At 33.0% G+C, this 20,586-nt stretch overlaps 1 long non-coding RNA gene across 2 annotated transcripts in view; it reads left to right on the forward strand.

The window, feature by feature from the left end:
* The window catches only part of LOC127540920 (uncharacterized), a 99,997-nt gene that overhangs the window by 52,181 nt on the left and 27,230 nt on the right, over positions 1–20,586 (forward strand). Inside the window, exon 7 of one of the 2 annotated variants that reach the window (XR_007948311.1) lies at positions 3,265–3,998. The exons of the other annotated variant lie outside the window; for it this stretch is intronic. This is a non-coding gene — a long non-coding RNA (uncharacterized LOC127540920). Of the gene's footprint in view, positions 1–3,264; positions 3,999–20,586 lie in introns of those variants that run through there. 2 annotated transcript variants of the gene reach the window in all.

Genomic DNA, 20,586 nt, shown 5'->3' on the forward strand with positions numbered 1-20,586 from the left:
ATAGCTCCTGGCACAAAAGGATAGACTGGATGCTCTCTGACATTGTATTCATGTGAAATATTTCCTGACTTTTCATGTGCTTGTAGATGGGTCCTTTTCTTCCAAAAGGAGTATAAGGAGTTCATAAAGAATCCTTGCACAGGTATATATATATACATACATACATACATACATACATACATATATATATATATATTTAAAATCATGAACTTTTTCTTCTAGCCACACCATAGATCTACTTTGAGATTACACATAAATGCGTGTACACACATGCATGTATACACATGTATGCATATATATACAGCACATATAAACATGCATAATACATGCACACATGATCAAAATGTATATATGAGACTTTTCAAATTATGATTCTAATAATCTAAGATATCATTGAACAAATTAACTTTGGCAATCATTTCTTAACTACTTGCTATACATCAGGAACGCTTTTAGGAGCTGGAGGTACCAAAAAAAAAAAAAAAGAGAATTCCTGCTTTCAAAAAGTTTATATTGTACTGAGTAGATAAAATATTATATGCAAGTAAGAATAAAAAATATGCATATTTTTATGCATATGTATATATATAGCATAATATAAGTTTCAGACAATGTCAGAAAGAGGCTAACTGGATATTAGGGAAGCTCTTGGGAAAAAGTACACATACATTCTTTATATGTACAAATGCATGGATATGGGAAATGGAATGTATAGGGGATAACAAAGAGTTAAATTTGATTTAGTTGCAGAGTGTTTGAAGGGAATTGATATGAACCAAGATCAGAAAGCTACATGGGAGCTAAATGTTGGAGGAATTCAATGCTAATATAAACATTTCTCTATTTGAGAAGCAATACAGAGTCATTTAAGCTTTTTGAATAGGAGAATGTCATAATCAGATTTGTGTTTTAGGATATAAATTTGGTAGCTGAGTCAAAAATGTATTTGACAGGGAAGTTATTGAAGGAAGGAGAGCAATTAGGAGGCAATTATCACAATTTAGGTCAGAGGTGAGGAGGTCCTGAGTTGAGAAAGATATTAAAGGAATTAGAGTAGGCAATGAGGAAACCAAACTATCACTCTTTGCAGATGATATGATGGTATACCTAGAGAACCCCAGAGATTCTACCAAAAAGCTATTGGAAATAATTCATAATTTTAGCAAAGTAGCTGGCTACAAAATAAATCCCCATAAATCCTCAGCATTTTTATACATCACCAACAAAACCCAACAGCAAGAGATACAAAGAGAAATTCCATTCAGAATAACTGTTGATACCATAAAATATCTGGGAATCTATCTACCAAAGGAAAGTCAGGAATTATATGAGCAAAATTATAAAAAAGTCTCCACACAAATAAAGTCAGACTTAAATAATTGGAAAAATATTAAGTGCTCTTGGATCAGCCGAGCGAACATAATAAAGATGACAATACTCCCTAAACTAATCTATTTATTTAGTGCTATACCAATCAGACTTCCAAGAAAATATTTTATTGATCTAGAAAAAATAACAACAAAATTCATATGGAACAATAAAAAGTCGAGAATTTCAAGGGAATTAATGAAAAAAAAATCAAATGAAGGTGGCCTAGCTGTACCTGATCTAAAATTATATTATAAAGCAGCAATCACCAAAACCATTTGGTATTGGCTAAGAAATAGATTAGTGGATCAGTGGAAAAGGCTAGGCTCACAAGACAGAATAGTCAATTATAGCAATCTAGTGTTTGACAAACCCAAAGCCCCTAACTTCTGGGAAAAGAATTCATTATTTGATAAAAACTGCTGGGATAATTGGAAATTAGTATGGCAGAAATTAGGCATGGACCCACACTTAACACCATATACCAAGATAAGATCAAAATGGGTCTATGACCTAGGCATAAAGAATGAGATTATAAATAAATTAGAGGAACATAGAATAGTTTATCTCTCAGACTTGTGGAGGAGAAAGAAATTTGTGACCAAAGATGAACTAGAGACCATTACTGATCACAAAATAGAAAATTTCAATTACATCAAATTAAAAAGCCTTTGTACAAATAAAACTAATGCAAACAAGATTAGAAGGGAAGAAACAAACTGGGAAAACATTTTCACAGTTAAAGGTTCTGATAAAGGCCTCATTTCCAAAATATATAGAGAACTGACTCAAATTTATAAGAAATCAAGCCATTCTCCAATTGATAAATGGTCAAAGGATATGAACAGACAATTTTCAGAGGATGAAATTGAAACTATTACCACTCATATGAAAGAGTGTTCCAAATCATTATTGATCAGAGAAATGCAAATTAAGACAACTCTGAGATACCACTACACACCTGTCAGATTGGCTAAGATGACAGGAAAAAATAATGATGAATGTTGGAGGGGATGCGGGAAAACTGGGACACTAATGCATTGTTGGTGGAGTTGTGAACGAATCCAACCATTCTGGAGAGCAATCTGGAATTATGCCCAAAAAATTATCAAATTGTGCATACTCTTTGATCCAGCAGTGTTTCTATTGGGCTTATATCCCAAAGAAATACTAAAGAAGGGAAAGGGACCTGTATGTGCCAAAATGTTTGTAGCAGCCCTGTTTGTAGTGGCCAGAAACTGGAAAATGAATGGATGCCCATCAATTGGAGAATGGCTGGGTAAATTGTGGTATATGAATGTTATGGAATATTATTGTTCTGTAAGAAATGACCAGCAGGATGAATACAGAGAGGACTGGCGAGACTTACATGAACTGATGCTAAGTGAAATGAGCAGAACCAGGAGATCATTATACATTTCGACAACGATATTGTATGAGGACATATTTTGATGGAAGTGGATTTCTTTGACAAAGAGACCTGAGTTTCAATTGATAAATGACGGACAAAAGCAGCTACACCCAAAGAAAGAACACTGGGAAACGAATGTGAACTATCTGCATTTTTGTTTTTCTTCCCGGGTTATTTATACCTTCTGAATCCAATTCTCCCTATGCAACAAGAGAACTATTCGGTTCTGCAAACATATATTGTATCTAGGATATACTGCAACATATCCAACATATAAAGGACTGCTTGCCATCTAGGGGAGGGGGTGGAGGGAGGGAGGGGAAAAAAAAATCGGAACAGAAACGAGTGTCAATATAAAGTAATTATTAAATAAAAAATTAAAAAAAAAAAAAAAAGGTGAGGAGGTCCTGAATGATACTAAGAGTAATAACTGTTCTCCATTTAAAATATAACATTATCGTTATGGAATATTATTGCTCTGTAAGGAATGACCAGCAGGATGAATACAGAAAGGCTTGGAGAGACCTCCATGAACTGATGCTAAGTGAAATGAGCAGAACCAGGAGATCATTATACACTTCGACAACGATATTGTATGAGGATGTATTCTGATGGAAGTGGATTTCTTTGACAAAGAGACTTAACAGTTTCAATGGATAAATGATGGACAGAAACAGCTACACCCAAAGAAGGAACACTGGGAAATGAATGTGAACTATTTGCATTTTTGATTTTCTTCCCGAGTTATTTTTGCCTTCTGAATCCAATTCTCCCTGTGCAACAGGAGAACTGTTTGGTTCTGCAAATATGTATTGTATCTAGGATATACTGCAACATATCTAACATATATAGGACTGCTTGCCATCTTGGGGAGGGGGTGGAGGGAGGGAGGGGAAAAATTGAAACATAAGTGAGTGCAACATTTTTAATGTTGTAAAAAATTACCCTGGCATGGATTCTGTCAATATAAAGTTATTATTAAATAAAATAAAATTAAAAAATAAATAAATAAAATATAACATTATCATAATATTGTCAAACATAACTCATATACAATGTGGTATTTTTTATGGAGACAACTTAAGTCCATCATGATCCTGTCCAGTGTTAAATCTCCCATTATTTCTCCTACACAGAACTATATACAGTGAATTTTACCAAAGCATTCAACTAATCACTTTTTGTTCAAGGATATCAGAGGAGGAAAAAAACAGGAGCTGGGGAGGGGGTGAATGGGTGAGGGAGTGAATATAGCATGTTTTGATTTACATTCAGTTTCCATAGTTCTTTTTCCGGTTGAGGATGGCATTTTCTATCCAAAGTTTATTGGGATTCCTTAGATTACTGAATCCCAGAGAAGAACAAAGTCTGTCATAGTTGGTCATTGTACAATCTTGCTGTTGCTGTGTCAATTTTTTTCCTGATTTGGCTTGTTTCACTCAGCATCAATTCATGTAAATTTTTCCAGGCCTTTCAAAAATCAACCTTTTCACCATTTTTAATAGAAAATTATATTGCATTACTTTCATATAACATAATTTATTAATACATTCCTGTTGGAATATTTACAAACTGCTAACTCATTAGAGTTGATGTTTTGGGCCAGAACCTTAAACAAGGTACTAAGTAGAACTAATTGATACAATGCTTGTGTTCACACCTTTACTCATTGGAGTTCACAAGTATGGGAGATTCACAAAGTTAACTGTGTAACTTTGTGAATTCACACCTCCCTTGAAGCTCTTAGGGCCAGAGAGCACTATGGGAGAAAACCCATAATCCCTCTCTCTCATATCCCACAATTCCTCTCTTTCGTATAAAAGAAACAGACAGAGGCTCTCGGACAGATTTCAGCAGAATTATATGAAGAGTGGAGCTGGATTGGAGGCTGAAGAAAGCAGAGGCAGAAGCAAAAGACAATCTGCAAGAGCTCTTGAAACCAAGCAGAGAGATAGGCCTCTAAGAATTTAGCTATCCGGGCCCCACGAAAGAGACAAGATTTGGAAGGAGAAATAAACATTTGTATTTTTACCAGCTGGCTGTATTTGGGGTAATTATTGATATGAACTGATACTAAGGCTGCCTCCAGAAAACCTCCCTGAGAAACCTACTCTCCTCCCCCAGAGAGAACCTTTATATTATTTTAAAGAAGAAAAAGAACACCACATTTTACTCTAATGAGTTAGCAGTTTGTAAAGATTCCAACACATTCCCCAATTGATGCACATTTATTTATTTTCCAATTCTTTTCCATCACAAAAAGAGATTCATGTGGATTCTTTTTCCTCTTTTAGGATTTCTCTGTGTACAGACCCAGTAGTGGCACTAATGGATCAAAGGATATGCATAGTTTTATAGCTTTTTGGGCATAGTTACAAATTACTCTCCAGAATGATTGGATCATTTCACAACTCCACCAACAATGCATTAATTTCCAAGTTTTCCCACCCTTTCTCCAACATTAATCATTTATTTTCTTGTCATCTTTATCATTCTGAGAGATGAGAGAATTATTTTAATTTGCATTTTTTAAATCAATAGTGATTTTTAGCATTATTGCTTGTGACTATAGATGACTTAAATTTCTTCATCTGAAAATTGTCTGTTCATATCCTTTGACCACTTGTCAGATGGGAAATTACTTGTATTGTTATAAATTTGACTCATTTGTATATTTTAGAAATGAGCCCTTTATCAGAAACACTAGCTGCAAAAAATTTTTCTCCCACGGTCCCTTCTAATCTTGGCTTCATTGGTTTTCTTTGTGCAAAACCTTTTAAATTTAGTGTAATTGAAGTTGTCCATTGCATTTTGTAATGCCCTTTAGTTCTTCTTTGGCCATGAATTCCTTCCTTCTCCAAGATCTGAGAAAATAGATCTTGTTTTCTTAATTTGCTTATAATATCACTCTTTAAGCTTAAACCACGTACCCAGTTTGAATTTATTTCATCATGGAGTATAGAATGTAGGTCTCTGCTGAATTTCTGAGATTATTTTCCAGTTTTCCCAGCAATTTTTGTGAGTTCTTATTCTAGAAGTTGTTTCCTTTGAGTTTATCAAACTATAGCTTACTATTATTTCTCAGTCAGTACCATATGGTTTTGATAGCTGCTGCTTTATAATAGAGTTTTATGCCTGGTACTGCTGGGCCACCAATCTTTGTATTTTTTTCCCATTAATTCCCTTGATATTCTTGACCTTTTGTTCTTCCAGATGAATTTTGTTATTATTTGTCTAGCTCTATAAAATACTTTCTTAAAAACAATTTGATTGGTTTGTCACTGAACAAGTAGACTAATTTAGGTAGAATTGTCATTTTTATTATATTAGCTCACCCTACCCATGAGCAATTGATATTTTTCCAATTGTTTAGATCTGACTTTTTTTGTTTGAAAATAGTTCCTGAGTTTGTGTTGGTAGATAGACACCCAAATATTTTATTTTGTCTTCAGTTATTTTAAATAGACTTTTTTCTTTTTATCTCTTGCTGCTGGGCTTTGTTCATAACATATAAAAATGCTGATGTTTTGTGTGGATTTATTTTATATCTTGAAATTTTGCTAAAGCCATTTCAAGTAGATTTTTGAAGAATTCTCTAGGATTCTTTAAGTGTACCATCATATCATCTGCAAAGAATGACAGTTTGATTTCCTCATTGCCCACTCTCATTCCTTTAACTTCTTTTTCATGTCTTATTGCTAAAGCCAACATTTCTAGTATAATATTGGATAATAGTTGTGATAATGGGCATCCTTGTTTCATCCTGGTCTTACTGGGAATGCATCTAGCTTTTCTCCATTACAAATAATACTTGCTGATGGTTTTAGAGAGATGCTACTAATCATTTTAAGGAAAAAAGAATAAAGATATCAAGGTATTGTTCAGTCAATTTTCAGTTGTGTCTTATCCTTCTTGATTTCATTTGAGGTTTTCCTCACAAAGGAAACCACTTCATAGTATCTATCTAAAGGCAAATCACTTTGACCCATTTGCCAAAATGGTGTGGTTTGTCATTTTCTTCTTCAGCTCATTTTACAGAATTAAGTAACTTTCCTAGTATCACACACCTAGTATATGTTTGAGGTCATATTTGAAACTCAGGAAGGCCTAGAACTCCTTCTGTTGTCCCATCTAGCTGCCCCAATCATAAAGCTAGTAAGCAGGAATACATTAAGTAACTTTCTGCATTTTGAAATTAAAGCAAATAGTTAAAGTATATTCAAGACAGTTAACATCTATGCAATACATCATAAAATACACCATCAGACTTTGGAAATGAGCATAGAAAATTTGGAAAATATACACAAGAAACTTGATAGCATATTAATAGAATTTAAGATGTGTTACTTATTCACATTTATGGAAAGATATATATATATATATATATATATATATATATTCCCAAAAAGGAGAGAAAAGAAATGTTCTATTCTCATAACATCCAATAAACAAGTTGAAACCCCAGAAATATATTTGGAATAAGTAGACAAAATTTTATCAGGTTATATCAATAAAAGTTAATTGTCAAATGGGTCAAAGTGATTTGCCTTTAGATAGATACTATCAAGTGGTTAAGATTCAAGAGAAGAATTAAAAGGGTCTCCATGGATGGCATATACATCAACTAAACTAAGAATATATTGATAAGGAAGTGTCAAGATGGCTGAGTCATGTAGATTTATGGAAATCTGAGTATTTCTGATAGCAATTCAGAATCAGATTATGGCCAGTATTAAGTACAGAAAACTTATCCTTAAGGAGGCAGCTAGATAGAGCACTGACCCTGTAATCAGGAGTATCTGACTTCAAATTTGTTCCAGACATTTAAGACTGCTTAGTTTATGCCTCACCAAAAAATAAAAAGAAGAGGAGATAAGACAAAACTATCAACATACATTATTAGAGAAAGGAGAAACAGTGTAAAACACTAGCTCAAGTAACAAACACTTAGCACCTATCTATCAAGACATTATAGGATGGCTCTTTCATGGCTATATCTAGTTTTTGTGTACTTAAAATATTATTTTGAGAAAGGATCTGCCTATAGCCTCTACCAGACTAATAAAGAGGGCCATGATTGCAAAAAGATTAAAAATCCTTGATTTAGTGAGTATCTGGTTCAAATGCCTCTTGTGAATAAGAAGACTTAAAACTCACAAATATGAAGTCAGTTTTCTTGGTTTGTCATGACAGAAAAAATAAAGCTGAGATTTAAACCTGTTTTCTGACTGCAGATACAGTGCTCCTTCCATGATGTATTACTTGTCTACATTGCTTACATTATTTCTTCTTGTAATACAGTGTACTTTTTTCTATCTGTGACCTTCGATCTCTCTCTTGTCAATCTTTTCATGTTCTTTGTTCACTATATGTCCTACTATCTTGCCAACTATCCTCACTTACTTTCAGAAAACAAAACAAAACAATTTTTTTTATTTTATCAACAACTTGCAGGAACACAATCTAATTCTTATACTTTTTAAGCTTGTGATAATTTTCATTTTACAAAGTGTTTAAGATTTGCAAATTGTTTTATATGCATTCTCTCAATTCATCCTTACACAACTTTCTAAGGAAAGCAATTGTTTATTTAACTTATTTAAAAATCCATTTAAAAAAGTATGTTTCAAATTCTTTCCCTCCCTTTGTTATTCCCCCAAGATCAAGAAGGCAAGTAATATTATATCAATTATATATATGAGGTCATACAAGATATTTCCATGTTTTACATTGCAATTTTTTTTAAAGTATGAAAAATAAATTATGTTTCAGTCTTCACTCAGAATCCATCAGTTCTGTCTCTGGTGATGGATAGATTTTTGCTTTATCAAGAGTACTTTGAAATTGTCTTGGGTGTGTTGATAGGAGTAAATAGGTCTTTCACAGCTATAACTGTTACAATATTGTTATTACTTCATACAATATTCTTCTGGTTCTAGTCATATCATTTTACATCAATTCATATAAGTCTTCCCAGGTTTTTGAAACAAGCCTGCTCAGTATATCTTATAGCAAACTAATATTCCATTGCAATCATATATCACAAATTGTTCAACCAATCTCCAAGGGCTGATTTAATTCATTTCTAATTTTTGTCACTACAAAAATAATTTTATAATATATATGTGTGTATATATAATATATATGTGAACATGCATGTTTACATATATGTATGCTTACATATATATATTTACTCTATTGAGTTAATTGGGATTAAATGACTTGCCTAAGATCACACAGCTAGTGAGTGTTGAGTATTAAGTGACTGAAGTCACATTTGAACTCAGATCCTCCTGACTCCAGGCACAGGTTTTTTTTTTATCCACTGTGCCATCTAGCTGCCCCTGTAAATATTTTTGTACATATAAATTATTTTCTTTTTCTTTGATCTCTTTGAAATAGACACTTAGTTGGCCCTTGATAAATCAAAAAATATATACAGAATATTAATACTTTATAGCTTTAGGTTCCAAGACTGAGAAAATTAAATGACTTGCCCATCAATAACAAAAATAACTGCTAGCATTTTAAAAATGTTTTAAGGTTTGCAAAATGCTTTACAAATAGTGTCTCAGCTAATCTTCACAACAACCTCTTTAGATTGATGCTATTATTTATCGCTGTCCCTACTTCAAATATGATGAAACTGAAGGTGAACATGTAAGTGATTTGCTCAGGCTAACCTAGCTTTAAATATCTTAAGTAGGAGTTGAATTTCAGGTCTTATATGAATATATATATATATATATATATATATATATATATAATTTCAATTAAGTATGAAATGGAAATCTACCCAGGGACTTCTGACTCCAAGTCATACTGCTGCTAGTCTTTGGCCAAAATGAGATGCAAAGCAAAGCATTCTGATCTCAAAAAGAATACCTCCCACAAAACCATCTATTTTTCAAATACAAACAAAAGGCCTGGAGAATTTCATTCTTGTTCCTAGAGGATCTTCCCTGAGTTCTTTAAGAGATCAGAGCTATTAGTATTTGGGAAGAGAAACATAAGGAGTAAAAACAAAGAAGTGATGTTAATTATTAGAAAAGAAAGAGCTGACACATAAGAGGCAAGTAGAACTAGATGTCAATTTACTTTAAATAGTAGCAGTTGAATAAATATAAAGATAGTGATTTAACAAGTAGTTAACTTTTACTGAGCAAGAGAAAAGATAGAGCAAGGAAGGAAGCAAACAGAGCAAGGGAAAATGAACAAAGACTAATCTAGGGCAAGGAGGGATCTTAGAGGCTGTCCAGTACAATCCATTCATTTTACAGATGGATAAACTAAGGCCCATATGCATTAATAAGTGTCTTCCTCAAGGTCACAGAGTAGGAGGAGGCAGAACTGAGATTAAATCTCAAGTACTAGAAATTCAACATTCTGCTTCTATAGGAAAGGAGAAAAGATATGTTGGACACAATATATCTAGGAAGGATATGTGAGAAAATCTACACCAGTAGGTCAAGGAATCAAAATGCAGAATCAAACTGTCACATAAAATTCATTTTCCTGCTAGCAATATTGTTTACTTTTCAAAAATATTGCACATTGGCATATCTCCATTAATTAGTGAAATGATAATCTTCCCACATGTGTTCTAGCTTTTAATATCAGTTTTCTACCTTAATTTCTGCTTTTCTGGATTTTTTTTTCCTTACCTGCTGTGATTTGGTTTTCTTTCCAAAAAGTCTTTGATCTTTATGTTGTTCAACTTTAGAGCCTAAATGAAAATACAAATTGCAGCTTGGTCTCCATCAGTGGAGCACTCTCAAGACAAATAATATTTGAGATTTGGAGTAAAATTGGCGCCATCTCTAGGATAAATATTCATGAATTAAATTAGACCAAGTGAGAATGTAGAATTTTATATTTCAGGATAAAAGTTCAGTGATGTGGATGAACATTTAGAGTCTCTCTTTTTCTATTATTATTATTAATTAGTTTTCTTAGCTACTTCCCAATTATAGTAACACATTTTACAATCACCTTTAAAATGTTGTGCTGCAAATTCTCTCTTTCCCTTATACTCCTTGCCCCTTCTTGAGATGGATTATACATATAAAGTTGTATGTTGCAAAAAAAAAAAAATACAAATAAAATTTTTTAAAAAGCAAAAAAAAAAAGTATGTTTCAATCTACATTCAAAGAGTTCATCAGGTAAATGGCATTTTTCATTTTAGGACCTTTGAAATTGTCTTGGATCATTGCCTTGATCAGAGTGGTTAAGTCTTTCACAGTTGAGCAGATTTCAAATATTGCTGTTACTTTATACAATATGCTCCTTGTTTTGCTTATTTCATTTTGCATGGGATCAATAATTCTTTTTGAATTTTTCTGAAATTATTTCAATCATTCTTTCTTATAGAACAATAGTGTTCCATTGCAATCACATATCACAATTTGTTCAGCCATTTTTCAAATCATAGACATCACTTCAATTTCCAGTTCTTTGCCACTAAAAAAAGATCAGCTATAAATATTTTTGAACAAATAGATCCTTTTCAATTGTCTTTGATCTCTTTGGAATATAGACATAGTTGTGATATTACTGAGTCAAAGTATATGCAGTTTTATAGCCCTTTGAGTATAGTACTAATTGTTCTCCATAATATTTGAAATAGTTCACAACTCCACCAACAGGGCATTAGGGTCCCAATTTTTCCATATCCCTACCAACATTTGCAATTTTACCTTTTATGTCACAATAGCCAATCTGATATATGTGAGGTATATCTTAGATTTCTTGCTTTTTTTTTTTTTTCTAACTAGGAGTGATTCCGAATATTTTATGTGACTATTTTTAGCTTTGATTTCTTCTGAAAGCTGTCTATTCATATCCTTTGACCATTTCTCAACTGGAAAAGTTGAGAAACTTTTCCATATAATTGAGAAATGAGATCTCTTGTAAATTTTTCCTGTTTTCTGTTTTCCTTTAAATTCTGGCTTCATTGGTTTTGTTTGTGCCCAACCATTTTAATTTCATATATTCAAAATTATCTATTTTACTTTCCTGTAATTCTCTCAGTCTCTTGTATGACCCAGACTCCTCCCCTGATGCATAGATATAATAGGAATATATATTTTTCCATTTTCCCTTAATTTATTTAGAATCTAGAGTTTCAATTTAAGTTCTTTTTTTTTTTTTCTAAATAATTTTTTATTGATAGAACCCATGCCAGGGTAATTTTTTACAGCATCATCCCTTGCATTCACTTCTGTTCCGATTTTTCCCCTCCCTCTCTCCACCCCTTCCCCCAGATGGCAAGCAGTCCTTTACATGTTGAATAGGTTACAGTATATCCTAGATACAATATATGTATGCAGAACCAAACAGTTCTCTTGTTGCATAGGGAGAATTGAATTCAGAAGGTATAAATAACCCAGGAAGAAAAACAAAAATGCAAGCAGTTTATATTCATTTCCCAGTGTTCTTTCTTTGAGTGTAGATGCTTCTGTCCATCTTTGAACATCAATTTAAGTTCTTTCAAGATTTTTCAACTTCATTGAATATTATGTGCTAAGCTTTTACCTACTGTTGTAAAATCTTTTCTTTGACTGGTTTTGAATATCAACTTAGGTTACAATTACAATGGTATTCATAGTAGAGGGAGCCCTGCATTGGAGACCACTCAGAAAAAAAGAGAGTAATTAGATTGTGACAACTAGAACCTAGTTTTAAGAACAAATGGGATAGCATTTCAATATTATCACTAATTAATACAAAGAGATCAAGAAAAAATAGTCACCATAAAAAATCATGAGAGCTTAATAGGGAAGATGGCATGTTAATCCATTTGGATCAGAATTTCCAATTGGCAGAAATTTCTGGTATATCTAATCACTTATTTCTCTCATATTTTTCTTGCCTTTCTACTATGTCTTCTCTTTATGGCATGGAATTATTTGTTCCTAGAGCTTTTCCTGTTCAGTTGGATGAAAACATGATTTTTAGAGTTAGACAGATTAGATATCGTTCTACTTTATAACTTTCAATCATATCACAAGGACCTAGCCTCCCTATCTGCAAATATCTCTATATAGTCTTACCTGAAATTTTCAGTAGTAACAGCTGGGGCCCCCAAGTACCTGTCCTCTTTTAGGTTTTTAATGCTTACAGCTTAAAACAGCACTAATATTTTTTGAGGATGCTCTGTAAAGTACTTTGTACTTAAAGCATTATATAATTTTATTTTATAAAGAACTTTATATATGTGGTCATATTTAATTAACACAACTCTGTAAAGTATTATTTTTAATTCATAGTTACAAGATCAATTCCCATCTTTTTTGACACAGACTAAAACAACAACAAAAAAATTACAATTTAGAATGTTAGATAAGGCCCCAGAAGCATCGAGAGCCTACTGTGCTTTAGACAAAATGGAACCTTCCCTGCCCTCAAGAGCTGTGCATACCAAACAGACAAAGCAAATGTATGGGGGAGGGGGAGGCTGGAGGGAGAGGAGAGAAGGGGAACTAGCAGCTGTAAAAAGTGTGTATTTCAGTTGACTCTTTAAGGGAAATAAGATTTCTTAGAGTTAGAATTGAGAAAGAAATGTATTTCACACATTGGGGTTTTTCTCTGAAAAAGTACAAAGATGGGAAATGGAATGGTGTATATAAGGACTAAATAAGACAACTAGATTACATGGAATGTTGTGCATGAAGTGGAATAATATGTAAGTAAACTGGAAGAATAAAGATATAGCCAGGAAGTGAAATATTTTAATTGCTAACAAAGTACCATTATATTTTCTCATAGAGGCACTCAGGAGCCTCTGACTATTAAAAATTAAGGGAAATAAATGGTTAGAAAATACATCTGAGAGGGGGAGGATGGATTGGAATTAAGGCAGAAAGACTAATTAAGAAGTAATTACAAAAGTCCAGGTGAAAAATGCTGCTCTGAGACATTCATTCAGTCAATTATGGATCATTCTTATGTACCTACTATTGCTAAGATATCACCAAGTTTGTGTCGTTGGTGACTAGAAAAAATGGCTGTAATCAATCTCATTTTATTGTTCTTTGTTGTTGTTATTCAGTCATGGCTGACTCTTTGAGATCTTATTTGGGTTTTTTTTTGACAATGATAGTGAATGAATTTGCCATTCCCTTTTCCAGCTTATTTTACAGATGAGAAACTGAGGCAAACAGGAAAAAGTGACTTGTCCTGGGTCATTCAGCAAGGAAGTGTCTGTTGTAAGTCCAAATTTGAACTCATGAAAATGAGTCTTTCTGAATCCAAATCCAGTGCTCTTTCCACTGTGCTGCTTAGCTGCCTCATTGTTTTGCTGAATAGAATTTTCATTAATATTTGAATCACATATAACATATTATAATATAACAAATCTCAGGTATAGCTCCATAATGTTTTTTCCCCTCTTTAAAGAATATTATAGGATTGTTGAAAAAGAAATGGAAAAGAGTTAGAGGGATGAAAAGTGATCACTAGTAGAGTGAGAAAGATAAATTACAGGAAATATTTTGAATATTTGTTTCAAAATTTTTTGATATAGTAATAGTAGTTGCAGAACTTCAGTATTCAGAAATTGATCTCCATAGTACCTTCCCTGACTATCTTTCCCAGTGGGAGGCAGTGATTAAAAAACTGGAAACCTTTGAAATTTGCATATCAGAAAACTGAGACAAATATCAAGAAAAAGAGTCTCAGCCCATAATAATATTAAATTTAGTTCTTCTATGTCAAAAGGATATTATAGATCCACATTAGAAAGCTTCTAAGAAAAGGACTTATGTCCCCTTTGCAAAAAAACATGTAAAATATGGACAAGCCCTATTTAGTAGAAGCAGCATCTATTCTCCTTACTATCTAGGGCAGTAAGTTTTCTTTCATGGCAATATGTTCACACATGGTTGCTACCATATAGGTTAGGTTTTTAAAACACACACACACACACACACACACACACACAGACACACACACACAGGGAACTCATCCTTGAGACTTAAAAAACCTAAAGAAGAAAGGCTGAAATTGTTCAGTATAACTTTATAAAAACTTAAGATATAAAATTCCAGTGTTCAAGCAGATTGAGGCTTTTTAGGAGTGATAGACTTCCAATTATTGTGTGAATCAACACACCTTCTGATTATGTGAACCATTCATCATTGTTTGGATCATGATTGACTCAGATTGAATGTAAGTAACAATGGGCCCCAAACTCTGAGAGTCTTCTTACCAGATTTATTTATTTATTTATTTAGGTTTTTTTTTTTTCTTTTTTTCTTTTTTTGGACTAGGTGAAAGAAAAAAGCCTCAGTTGCCACCTAGTTTTAATTATTGAATGGGTGTCCCCTCAGTCAAACTCAGACCTGTTGAAGATCTTACTTTAAAAAAGCCAAAGTCATCCATTGCATTCAGGCCATCTCCAGTTGTCCTGTTCTATATCTGGCACTAGAACCAGATGGCTCCAGAGGAGAAAGTGAGGAAGGTGACCTTATACAGCCCTCCCTCACACGCAAACTAAAATTATGTTTCATTAAAAATCCTTTCCATAAAATTACTGAGCCTACATGTCATTTTGTCAAAGGTTAAACAGTCTACATGTGCTGAGCCTGAACTATTGGACTGGTCTGAATCAGAATTGCTCCAGAACAAACCTTTCAGTGTTGAGTCTGAATCATTGGACTGAACTGAATCAGACTTGAGCCAGAACAAACATTCTGATGTAGCCTGGATTGTTTCAAATTGACTTTGTGACTGAACGCATGGTAAAAGGTAATTCAGAAGAAGGGGTGGTTGGTAGTCTGGATGGTTGGGTGGTCTGATACTATGTGAGTCCAGATACTATTATATTTCTGGCCAAATACAGTGAGTCATCAAAATGCAGCAAAGGGATTCTGCAGAATTAATGGACTTTTAATAGTTATCAGCAAGAATATAGGTACCAGCAGGATGGTATTCTTTGGATGCAACTAATGACCTCAAAAATTCTATATTTCTATCAGAAGGAAAATGACAGTAAACTCTCTGTTGGCATCTATTTAAAACCATATCTTGAAGGCAAAAGAATAGCATAGAAAAGGATGGGTACTGAGCAGTCATAAATAACAAGTTTAATCTTTCACACTGGAAAATGTGTGGAATAGTTCTGAAATCAGGGTTATAAAAAAAGAGGAAGTAGGAAAGAGGGCAGGAACTGAGAACTTTCCTTATGATGTCCATCTCTCCTCCAGAAGAATGACTGCCTTTACAAGGGATGAAAAAAAAAACAAACACATTTCAAGTATGAGAAACTTAGGAAATTGTAAGATAGGTTTAAGCAACAACTTGATGAATAATAGTTGAACAAGGTATAATCTAGTGAGATCATTGAGAAGCTCCCTTTGTTTACATATATCTCCTTGAAAACTAATTTTTTGTTAAAGCTTTTTATTTTCAAAACATATGCAGGATAATTTTCAACATTTACCCTCACAAAACCTTGTGTTCCAAATTTTTCCTCTCTTCCATCTACTCCCTTCCCTAGTCAGCAAATAATCTAATATATGGTAAACATGTACAATTCTCCTATACATATTTCCACAAATATCTTGCTGCAAAAGAAAAATCAGATAAAAAAATGAGAATGCAAACAAATGCAAGCAAACAACATTGAAAAGAGTGAAAATATATTGTGATCCACACTCATTTCCTCTTTCTGGATCCAGATGGCTCTCTTCATCAGAAGACCATTGGAACTGGCCTGAATTCATCTCATTGTTGAAGAGAACCAAGTTCATCAGAACTGAACATTGTATAATCTTGTGATTGCTGTGTATAATGATCACTCCTGGTTCTTCTCATTTCACTTAGTAATCATAATCTTATCATTAGTTTCTTAGGGCTTCTACATATCTGAACTCATAGGACCCCTCAAAAGAAATGATAGTAAAGATGGAGAATATATAATACACTTCTGCACTGGAGAGTAGATCATAAGTAAGATATTTCAATTATCCTATGATATATTTTTTGAAGAAAAATAAGCTCACAGACCATTAAAGCCTAGAGCTTCGTGATTCAAATTCAGGATACATTAGAGTAAACTGCAAGCTTACTGAAGGTTTCTATCAACAGGAAAGTCTATCTTAACTCTGATGTGTCCAGATCTATAAACTAATTTTTTTTTGAATTTTAGATTTTATTATTTTTTTAATAATAGCATTTTAGTTTTCAAAATAATGCAGATAGTTTTTAACATTCACCCTCGCAAAACGTTGCAAAACACCCTTGTGTTCTCTCTCTCCCAGAGAGCAAGTAATCTGATATAGGTTAAACATAAGCATTTCTTCTAAACATATTTCCACATTGATCATTCTGCACAAGACAGTTTATGTAGACAGAGGGCACATGTGTGAGTGGAATATGAAGGAATAATATCTAAAAAATAAAATTAAGGGTTGGAAGCGGAATGTATTGGGAGAATGGGAAAGGGAGAGGAAGAATGGTGTAAATTAGCTGCCATAAAAGAGGCAAGAAAAAGCTTTCACAGTGGAGGGAAAAGGAGGGGGAGTAAGTCAACTTTACAGTCATCAGAATTGGCTCAGGGAGGAAATTACATACACCTTCAACATGGGTATAGAAATCTAGCTTACCCTGCAGGAAAATAAGAATGGAAGAAGATATGGGAAGGGAGTAAGGGTGATAGAAAAGAGGACATTGGAGCAGGGGACAGTCAATAGCAAAAAAAAAAAAAAAATTGAGGAGGGTCAAAGTGAAAGAAAAGCAAAAATAGAATGAAAAGAAGGGGAATACAGTCAGCAATAGTAATTAAGAAAAGAATTTTGGATCAAGTTTCTCTGATGAAGGCTTCATTTCTCTAATATAAAGGGAGGTAAGTAAAACTTATAACAATAAAACAAGAACAAAAATAAGAGCCATACTCCAATAGATCATCGATCAAAAGATATGAACTATTCCCAAATGACTATAAAATCATATATATCTTTTGACCTAACAACAACACTATTATCCATGAATCCCAAAAGAGATTTTCTTTTTTTAAAAGGTCCTATATATACAAAACATATTTATAGCAGCTCTCTTCTTAGGGCAAAGAATTGGAAACTGAGGGGATGCCCATCAATAGGGGAATGATGGAAAAAATTGTAGTATGTATTTATTATGGAATATTATTGTTCTTTGGGAAATGATGAGCAGGATAATCTCAGAAGAACATGGAAAGTCCTTTATGAACTCAAAGTGAAAAGTACTGTGTACAAAGTAATAGCAATATTGTAGGATTATCAGCTGTGAATGACTTTGCCATTCTCAATTATATAGTGATCTGCAACTACTGTGAAAGACTTATGATGAAAAATGCTATCCAGATTGAAGCATACCCTTTTTTTTAAAAAAAAAAAAACTATTTTTCTTGAGATTTTTTTTTTTAGGGGAGAGGAAATCTGTTTTTTTTTTTTCCCCTGAGGTAATTGGGGTTAAGTGATTTGCCCAGGATCACATAGCTAAGAAGTGTTAAGTGTCTGAGGTCCGCTTTGAACTCAGGTTCTCTTGTCTTCAGGGCTGGTGCTCTATCCACTAAGCCACCTAGCTGCCCCTAAATCTATGTTTTCTTTCACAAGATGACTTTTATCAAAATATTTTACACACAAAAGGATTATGTTGCTATTGCTAAATCACCAAATAGTTTCACTTATGAAAATATAAGATTGAAGAGAATATCTCTGAAGTTTTGGTCATTTCTGAAATTCTAGATTATATCTTCTTTTGAATCAAATAAAAGCCAGTTTCTAAGGAGACATATCAGGGTGAGATGTTTTGTTCTGAGTGTACTCTTTATAGCTATGTATCACACACCTGCACCCTATAAGTGTTGGCAAGAAGCAGAGAAAACTATTACATACAGCAAAGCTTTAGTTTTAGGTTTATGGTTTCCTATTTTTTTCCATTCAATAGTATTTTATTTTTCAAATTACATGTAAAAATAGTTTCCAACATTCATTTTTGTAAGATTTTGAGTTCTCAAGTTTTTTCTTCCTTCTTGATTTACTTGGTACCGCTTCCCCCAAGATAGCAAGCAATCTGGTATAAGTTATACATGTACAATCATTTAAACATATTTCCGTATTAGGTTGTGAAAACAATCAGAACAAAAGGGAAAAAAAAAAAAAAACATGTGAAAGAAAAAGCAAACAAAAACAAGGTGAAAATAATATTCTTTGATCTCATTCAATTTTCTCTTTGGATGCAGATGATATTTTTCATCCCAAGTCTATTGGAATTATCTTGGATCAATTTATTTCTTAGAGCAAGTCTATAAGTCTATAATTTATTATAGTTGATCATCATATAATCTTTTTATTTTGTACAATGTTCTCCTGATCTTGCTCACTTCATTCAGCATCAGGTCATGTCAATTTTTCCAGGCATTTCTACAATCAGCCTGCTCATTATTTCTTATAGAACTTTTAAAAATTAATTTAAATATTAATAAAATTCTATTTTCCTCCACCCAACTCTTCATTAAAAAAAAGGAAAACCCTTTATAGCAAATATATATAGTCAATGAAAGACTTCTAGAATTGATTAGTTGTTTTTTTTTTTTTTTTTTTCTGAGGCAATTGGGATCAATTGCCCCAGAGTCACACAGCTAGGAAATGTTAAGTTTCTGAGACCAGATATGGACTTAGGGACCCCTGACTTGAAGTGTTCCCAGGTTTTTTTGTACCTAGCTATTTCATCATTTCTGATGACATAATTATGTCCTATTAGATTCATATTCTATAATTTGTTCACCTTTTCCCCTGTTGATCACCACCCTCACCTCTGTAGCTTCTATTTCTTTGTCACTATGAATGAAATGAGCTATTATAAATATTTTGCACACATGGGCCCCTTTCTCTTTCTTTTATCACTGTGGGCATGAACCTAAAACTAGTATTATATGCCAAAGAATATGCAAATCTTAATGATGTTTGGATTATTATTTAAACTGCTTTATAAAATGACTTCACTAATTCATAGTTCTATCAACAATGCATCAATTAACCTATTTTCCTGTAGCTCTCCATTTGTCCATTTAATTCTGTTTTTGTCATATGTGAGACAGAACCTCATAGTTGTTTAATTTTCATTACTTTGTTTTTCTAGTGATTATTGATAACTTGGATTTATTCAAAAAACTGCCTATCCATATCTTTTGATAATTTGTCAATTGGGCAATGACTTTTATTTTTATAAATTTGAATCAATTTTTAAAGTATCTCAGATACTTAGGGGACAGCAACTAGTAAGGGGAACAAATTTCCTTTCCCCATCCAAGTTAACCTCTTAACAGCAATGTTTTTTTCTCTAGTCAGCTCAAATCTCAAAAGTAGATGCAAAATTTATGTTTTTTTTATATTTCTTTCATATACTCTCCTCATTTTATTTACAAAATCATTTAAAAAATAAACTATGGCCTTCCAGAAATTCTGGTTAAATTTATGTCCTTATTGTGTTTTGCTTTGAGGCTTTATTACAAAATGATTTAATCATTCTCTTCTCAATTTGTGTCTTGGATATTCCTTTCATTGTAATATCTCTTTAGAGTGGAGTTCTTTTGTGTGTGCAAGGACTGGATTTTTAAAATTTCTAAAGGCTTATCTGGGCCTTGCTTAGTTCTATTTTGTATTCTTCTGGCTCTTACTATTGGTTTACTGTCTATGTTCCTGAAGGGAAGCTCTAGATGGAGAACTATAAGCTTACCGGGCTTCCAAATTTTTCTCCTCCAGAGCAAAGACAAACCATTGCCATCCTGGTCTGAGTTTTGCAAGTTTTTGACCCAGTTGGGATC

This window comes from Antechinus flavipes, chromosome 6, assembly GCF_016432865.1.
Source record: "Antechinus flavipes isolate AdamAnt ecotype Samford, QLD, Australia chromosome 6, AdamAnt_v2, whole genome shotgun sequence".
NCBI classification, from domain to species: domain Eukaryota; kingdom Metazoa; phylum Chordata; class Mammalia; order Dasyuromorphia; family Dasyuridae; genus Antechinus; species Antechinus flavipes.